At 43.3% G+C, this 8037-nt stretch overlaps 1 protein-coding gene across 1 annotated transcript in view; it reads left to right on the top strand.

Annotated features, from left to right (window-relative positions):
- calcrl2 (calcitonin receptor-like 2) overlaps nucleotides 1-8037 on the top strand; it is a 218421-nt gene that overhangs the window by 94075 nt on the left and 116309 nt on the right. The window lies entirely within an intron of this gene.

The raw sequence follows: 8037 nt of genomic DNA on the forward strand, positions 1-8037 counted from the left end.
AAAAGCAAACCACGAGAGCTTTGGAAGCTATTCAACAACCTACTAGGCTGCAGCAAGAAATTGAAAACCAGGTTTACAAACATAAGCCTCAAGGTGAATGACACTCTCATCACATCCAAACATGAAGTGAGTAAAATCCTCAACATATTCTTCACGACCATAACCTCAGATTTGGTTGAAAAACTTCCCCCTCACTCTGGGTGCTATGGTGAAGAACATGTTGACTCATTTTACAAAAAACAGGGTGTACGGAAAGATGATTTTAAACTCTCCCCTGTGAAAACAGAAGAGGTGTTTAAAAAATTGAGTGCTCTTCATCAACACAAAGCCACAGGCCTCGACAATATCCCCGCCAAATTTCTAAAAGACTCGGCCGCCTCCATTGCTCCAATCATTACCCACATAATAAACCTCTCCATCATACAGGGACGGGTCCCTAACGATTTCAAAAAAGCAAGGGTGACCCCTCTGTACAAAAAAGGAAACAAATTAGACCCTGGCAACTACCGCCCTATTTCTATTCTTAGCTCCATCTCGAAAGTCATGGAAAAAATAGTCTATGAACAGGTCGATAAGTATCTTGCCGAAAAAAATCTAATTTACAAATTCCAATCTGGTTTCAGAACAAACCACTCCACTGACACATGCCTTCTCTATTTGAACGACTCTATCAAACAAGATGTCGACAAGGGCAAATATTGCGGCATGGTCATGCTGGACCTCCAAAAGGCCTTTGACACCGTCAATCACCCAATTATGATCAATAAGCTCAAAGCAATAGGTTTTGATGATACGTCAGTGAACTGGATGAGATCCTACCTGGAAGGGAGGGAGCAAGTGGTGGAAGTAAACGGCACCCAGTCCCCCCCCCTCCCTGTGACTTGTGGTGTCCCACAAGGAAGTATACTAGGACCTTTACTGTTCCTGATATATGTGAATGACATGTCATCGGCCTGCGACTGCAAGCTGTTCCTGTTCGCAGATGACTCGGCCCTGCTAGTCTCGGACAGGGACAGGCTGCAGGTTGAGAAAACTCTCAGCTCCGAACTCAACAAGATCTGCATCTGGCTCTCTGACAACAAACTTTCATTACACCTGGGTAAAACTGAATCCATCCTCTTTGGGTCCAGTCCTAACCTTAGCAAGGCAGAGAGTTTCACGATCAAAGTGGGTGATAATGTCATCAAAAGAAAGGATGAAATTACCTACCTGGGCTCCATCTTGGAGGCAAACCTCTCCGGTAACAAAAACGCCGAAAAAGTGATCAAAAATGTCAACCGAACAACACGCTATTTGTGGAGGATTGATCGCCTAGTCAGTAAGAATACTCTGAAGATTCTTGCAGGGGCCCTCATTCAAGGTCATTATGATTATGCATGCACTTCATGGTATCACAACACCTCCAAGGCCTTAAAAACAAGGCTCCAAACATCCCAAAACAAACTTGTAAGGCTACTTCTTGGCCTCAATCACAGAACCCATCTAACCCCTGCTCATTTTGCTAGGATTGGATGGCTTAGGGTTGAGGACAGAGTACAGCAACTTGCTATGGGCCTGGTCTTCAAGATACACCACAACATTGGGATCCCCCTGTATTTGTCAAAATACTTCAAAAATGTTAATGAAGTCCATGATCATAACACCAGAGGCAGCTCCACTGATCATGTTCAACCCAGATTTGGCTCAACTAAGGGTATGAACTCATTCTCATGCTATTCATCAAAAATGTGGAATGCCCTACCAAAAGGAGTAAAGGAGTGTAAAACCCTACTCACTTTCAAAACTGCCCTAAAGATACACCTTCAGGAGGCTGCAATTCGAAAATGGCCCCTGTCTAAGTCTTAACCTACCCCTCCCTACCCCCCCCCCCCCCTCTTTCATTTTCCTCTTTTGTATATATATATATATTTTTTTTCTCTCGTCATACCAGTAACCTGAAAGCTGATTGTATGACATTCTGTATAGTAGTGTGTATATCTGCCTGCCTCTTATATTTCATCATGATTTGTGTGCATGGGGTCCTCATCTTAAACAAGCGTAATGCTTAATGAGGGTTTCCAGTTTAGTAGACCTTGTATTGTGAATTTGTACTTCCATGTACTGTTATGTACTGTCATGTACTATTCTCATGTCTTTCTAAATAAACTACATCAATCAATCAATCAAACCACTGGATGTAACAAAAGGCTCCAAGGAAAAAAAGGTAAGGAACCACTGGCCTATTGATGCCAGGGTTGAAGTGATCAAACGGGAAACAGGAGAAAACCGCTGAAGGAGCTGTAGTCGTATCTACTGTCGATGCGGAGCCAAGTGTTGACCCACAGGCGCATGTAGATCACATCCCCCACTTCCAACAGCAGTGTGACTCCATTAGAGATGACGTCACTCGTGTCACCGCTGGATTTGTGATCGTACGCCGACATCATCCGCTCGTTTCCTTTGAAAATGCTCAGGCCTATATCGTGGCTGGCAAAACCATATCCTGTAAATCTGAAATAGTACACTCCCTTCACAGGTGATGTGAAGACTCCTGTGTGTGTGTGTGTGTGTGTGTGTGTGTGTGTGTGTGTGTGTGTGTGTGTGTGTGTGTTGGAGAGAGAGAGAGAGAGAGAGAGAAATTGAAAGACATTGTACATTTTCATAAAGTTTTATAAAATTGCATTGTAAATGTGCACAGTATCTTACCTGTAACTGGATTATAGGCGTTGCCTACGTTGGTTAGCACTTTACCAAAAGCCAGGTTTGTTTCGGTGTTGATGAGGCCATAATCTTTATCCTCACTGGACAATAGGGCAGCTGAAAAGGCCACCTTTGGACGCTCTGTAGAACACATACCTTTGTCATTCTGACAGGTTTAAGCCTTGTGCTTATTATGTCCTTAATGGTTAGTGCTTCTCAAACGTTTTTATGTCAAGGACGTGTTTGACCATGGATACCCATGTGAAAATATTTTGTGCCAGGGACCTGTTGTGCCAGACTTTTGTTAAAATGTTTCCAAAATATTCAATTTGTCAAAACAGATCTACAAGCTCTCAACACATCACATTTTGTGACTAGTTCTGAGCTTGTAGATTGGCTATTTTCAAATAGCCAATGTATAGGGGGTTAAAGTGGTTAAACTGATTTGTTGCTATAGTATAAAACTAGTTTTGCTGGGGACCCCCTCAAGGACCCCTGGGGGTCCCCGGACCCCACTTTGAGAACCACAGCCTAATAACGCTATCGTGGAAAGTGTGGTTGAGGACCACAATGGAATTAAGCTCTCAGTCTCAAGTAACACTGGTGTTAACAAAACCGGTTACAGATTTAACAACTTAAGCCCTATACTTCCTCATACACACAATTAGCAGAAATACCAGATCTACAAGTTCGAAACGTGTCGCAATGCGACAATGCAGTTTTGCAGTGTTTGTCGTCTTATAAATATTCAGAAACACCAATATGAAAGGTTCTTCCCATCAACAAACACTACAGCAAGCTATTATCTGATACGAAGCACAAGATTTCCAAAATTGATTGATTATAAATTGATTATAAAAATTACAAACAATATATATATATACACACACACACACACACACACACACACACACACACAGTGTATAAATAAATAAATATAAATCTCTATATATAAACTTGCTTTTTGATTACATGCAAAAGTAATCAATGGAATAATTGCTAATAAAAGCAATCGATAATCTTTAAGGACATTATGGAAGTATCGTACTGCACCTGTATTCTCTCTCTTGAGCTCAGCCACAGCTGTGCTCTGCTGTTGTAGTTGTTCCTGTGTGATGCTGAGTTTAGTGCTCAACTCTACCACCAGTGCTCGCAGGTCCCTCAGCTCTGTGTAGACGTTCACCTCCGACCCGCAGGGGCAGGCCGTGCATGTGGACGCCGGCTCGGCACCATTCTGAGCACGAGTCACACACACCAGGCCAAGCAGGGCCATGCCGAGCACAGGTATCATTGTGGTATAGTGGAATTAAACAGAGTCCTGCGCACGAAGTTGATGTGAGCCTCTATGAACTGAGAGGCCGGACTTGTCTTATAAGGGGGAAGGCACTGGAGTTTGTCTATGGTTACACTTTAACTTAGCCTGGTTCCAGACCATAGACCCCGCCAACTCTCTGAGTGGACTGCTCAGGCTGATAATCAGGCTAACTCATGGGACTGTTTCATATTTCAACATCAAGGCTTTTCCACAGATGATGTTGTTGTTGGGGTTTTTCCCGTACCAAGTTCATGTACCCATATTTAACAGAAAACACCTTGTTTGCCAAAATCAGTCTTACACCCTAAACCAGGGGTCATCACCATGCCAGCTAAACTTTAGGGTGTATTGCTGTAAAATGGTATAGAGTAACTTGAATTAAGTAGTTTAGTCCAGTGGTTCACAGTGGCCATGAGACAAGTCCAGGTGTGCCTTGGGATTCTGTGACACATGTTATAACTTATTATTGCAATATGCAGTACAAAACTATACTAAGAATTAACCAAGATTTTTTAAAATTAACTATATGAATACTTTTGCGCATTCAATTCATTTAACCACTTTCAACCTGGGCATGTAACAAACATAATAATTATAATTATAATAATAATTATTATTATTATATTCTTTCAAAATTTCTCAAAATGTTTTCATTTAACCACTTAAGCCCTATCCTATCCTATATCAAAATTGGCTTAAGGGGGGACCGGCCGGCAGACGGACCTCTGCTCATGTCACCATGATTCAGCCATAACCATGTAAGGAGTTCCCAATGCAGCTACGCCCAAATATGGAGGGTGTTGTCTTATCAGTCAGCTATGGGCACAAAAGGGGGCATGCCCATATATGGGCATATACCAATGACATCAGGGATCTCCATACAGTATGGGCATGAAAGGGACAAGGACTGACAGATACACATATTTCCATATATGGTCATATACTGATGACATCAGGGATCTCCATGTATGGGCATAAAGGGAAAAGGACTGACAGATACACATATTTCCATATATGGGCATATACTGATGACATCAGGGATCTCCATATATGGGCATAAATGGGACAAGGAGTGAGATACAGAGATCTCCATATATGGGCATATCGGTCGGATCCGCTGTGCGGTGTATGCGAGTGAGGCATCGCGCCCCGAACTCTAGATGCGAGGGCCGCGTAGTGGCCCAAACCTCTAGTACTATATTAAAATTGTATAAAGGGTGGCTGGATGGTGGACCAGTGGTGGATGGACAGTGGAAGGTGGACATCACACATGTAACATGCCTATATGGAGTACGCAAAGTGGACAAAAAACCTTTGTATCACAAACATAACATACGCATAAATGGAGACTATTCTGCCATACGGTTTGATGCAAAGTCAGAGTGGAAAGTCATTCGGATCAGCAAATCTACAAAAAACGCAAATACCCATATATTATTAAGTACCATGATGTCATGAAGTACCATGATGTCATCAATATGACGTCATAGACTGGCATGGACTCCATATTTGGGCACTGAGGTCATACTGATGATGCGAGCGTCTAGTCAACTCTGCTTAAAAGCGGACCACACAGAGTGCAAGGGGCAGTATCAAGAGATATACCGAGGGAACCTTTTCAAGCCTTGACAGCTTACTGAGCTGAGCAGTACAGACCTACAATCGCCCATGTCTAGCAGCTTAGACAATCAACCCCCACTCCAGGAAGGACTGAGATCCCAATCTCCCCAGGTCTCATCCTGTTCTGAATGTCCGTACGGCTTCACGTCTCAGATCTTCCTCCATAAACACATGAAGAGGAGCCACAATAACGTCTACCACCAAATGCTGAGGAATGGACAGATCCCCTCAGCAGCCTGTCAGCAAAACACCAGCCCTGTAACCAGCCAGAAACAAGACGGAGACACAGATGAACCACAATCTTACGGCGATGAGCAGGCTACCACGACTTTAACACATCAGCTGACTTACAGAACAGGAAAGAAAACTCACATATGTAAACAGTGTGACAAGAGTTTCAATCGGTTAGGTCACCTGAAGACCCACCAGCGTATCCACACCGGAGAAAGACCTTTCCACTGTGAACAACAGTGTGACAAGAGTTTCAATCGGTTAAGCCACCTGAAGACACACCAACGTGTCCACACTGGGGAAAGACCTTTCCTCTGTAAACAGTGTGAAAAGACTTTCGATCGGTTAGATAGTCTAAAGAAACACCAGCGTATCCACACTGGAGAAAAACCTTTCCTCTGTAAACAGTGTGAAAAGACTTTCAATCGGTTAGATAGTCTGAAGCAGCACCAGCGTGTCCACACCGGAGAAAAACCATTCCAGTGTAAACAGTGTGACAAGAGTTTCAGTCAGTCAGGTCACATGAAGGCACACCAGCATCTCCACACCAGAGAAAAACCTTTCCACTGTAATCAGTGTGACAAGAGTTTCACTCGGTTAGACAGTATGAAGAAACATGCACACACACTACACTCCACAATTCTGTCTACCAGAGTAGAGAGAGCTCTGAAAACGTTGCCAATGTCCGAGTCCGTCGGATAGGCGGTTGTTCAGAAGCACCAATTCGACCGATATGCCCATATATATGGAGATCTGGTTGTCCTGAACCGCCGGACAGAGGCGCAGTCAGACAGACACATACAGAGATCTCCATATATGGGCATAAAAGGTACAAACTCAGACAGACGGTTACAAATAAATATAGATAAATCCCCAAATCCCCATATATGGAATTAGCCTGGAATCCAGACTGATTGCTACGTTAGGCGTTTTTTTTCTTTCTCACTTTGCCCATCAGCAAGCCTCCTATTTCCAAGGGGCAGGACAAACGGGAGATAACGGTCCGCAGCTTCTGATTGGTTTGTGTGTGGGGGGGGGGGGGAGTGTTCCAATGTAAAACTGTCAATGCCAATGTCAGACTGAGTAGGGAAGTGAGAAAAAACAAACGTAGCGAATCAGTCTGGATTCCGAGCTAGTATGGAATACCCCAATCTGTGAACCCATCTGCAAATAAAATTAAAACATGGGATCTCCTGTTGTCCAGAACCGTCGATCCAACCAGTATGCCCATATATGGGCATTCCAATATATGGGCATATACTTAACTGATGACATCAGGGATCTCCATATATGGGCATACAAGGGACAAGGACTGACAGATACAGAGATCTCCATATATGGGCATTAAAGGGACACGGGTAGACAGACAGAAACATATATCTCCATATATTTGCACAAAAGGGACACAGGCATTTGGATACAACGGGTACTCTGACAAAGGCCCCAACCTATGATTCAGACATATTGGTCGGATCAACATACTCTCTTGTGAGGGCTGCGTAGCTGGTAAACTGTTATTGCGCAAAAGGAGGAAGACCCGTTACAGTATTTTGCAACATTTTAAATCACCAGTGCAATGCCCCTTAGGAAGGCAAGCCCCTCCGCTTATACAATACCCATTGTATCCATTGTAAGAGTAGCCTACTTAGTGCAGTATCCATTATCAAGCCAGTCTATGATATCATATCATATTGATGACAACCGACTTTCCACTTGGCACTGCACTTTCCCGGGTCCATAAAAAGGGACACAGACAAACCAACACACAGACAGATTAATGGATTCATTTTTTTGCGAGACGCTGAATCTGATTGACTTACCACTTGGCACTGCACTCCCTGGGTCCACACGTCAAGTTTGAAGTCGATTGGTTGAACAGTTCTCGAGATGCGCAAAGGACAGATTTGCACACATCCATGCATGCATGCAGAGATTCCACGCATTTATAGTAGGATTACATTTGTCGGGCTTGAAAGTGCAACATCATCTTCAGAATTAAATTAAAGACAGGCAACGGATCATTTTAAATTCTGGAAATTCAAATTGAAAAAAACTGCACCCATGTTATAATTTGACATACATTTTAGAAATCGTTTTTTGAACAGCAAAATCTGCCCCACCCCCACATTTCCTATACTCAAGGCTGTGAGGTCAGGAGTGGAAGAAGTCCAATCTGGTAAACTCACCCAAAC

Source organism: Gymnoscopelus braueri (assembly GCF_963280865.1).
Source record: "Gymnoscopelus braueri genome assembly, chromosome: 12".
Lineage (NCBI taxonomy): Eukaryota > Metazoa > Chordata > Actinopteri > Myctophiformes > Myctophidae > Gymnoscopelus > Gymnoscopelus braueri.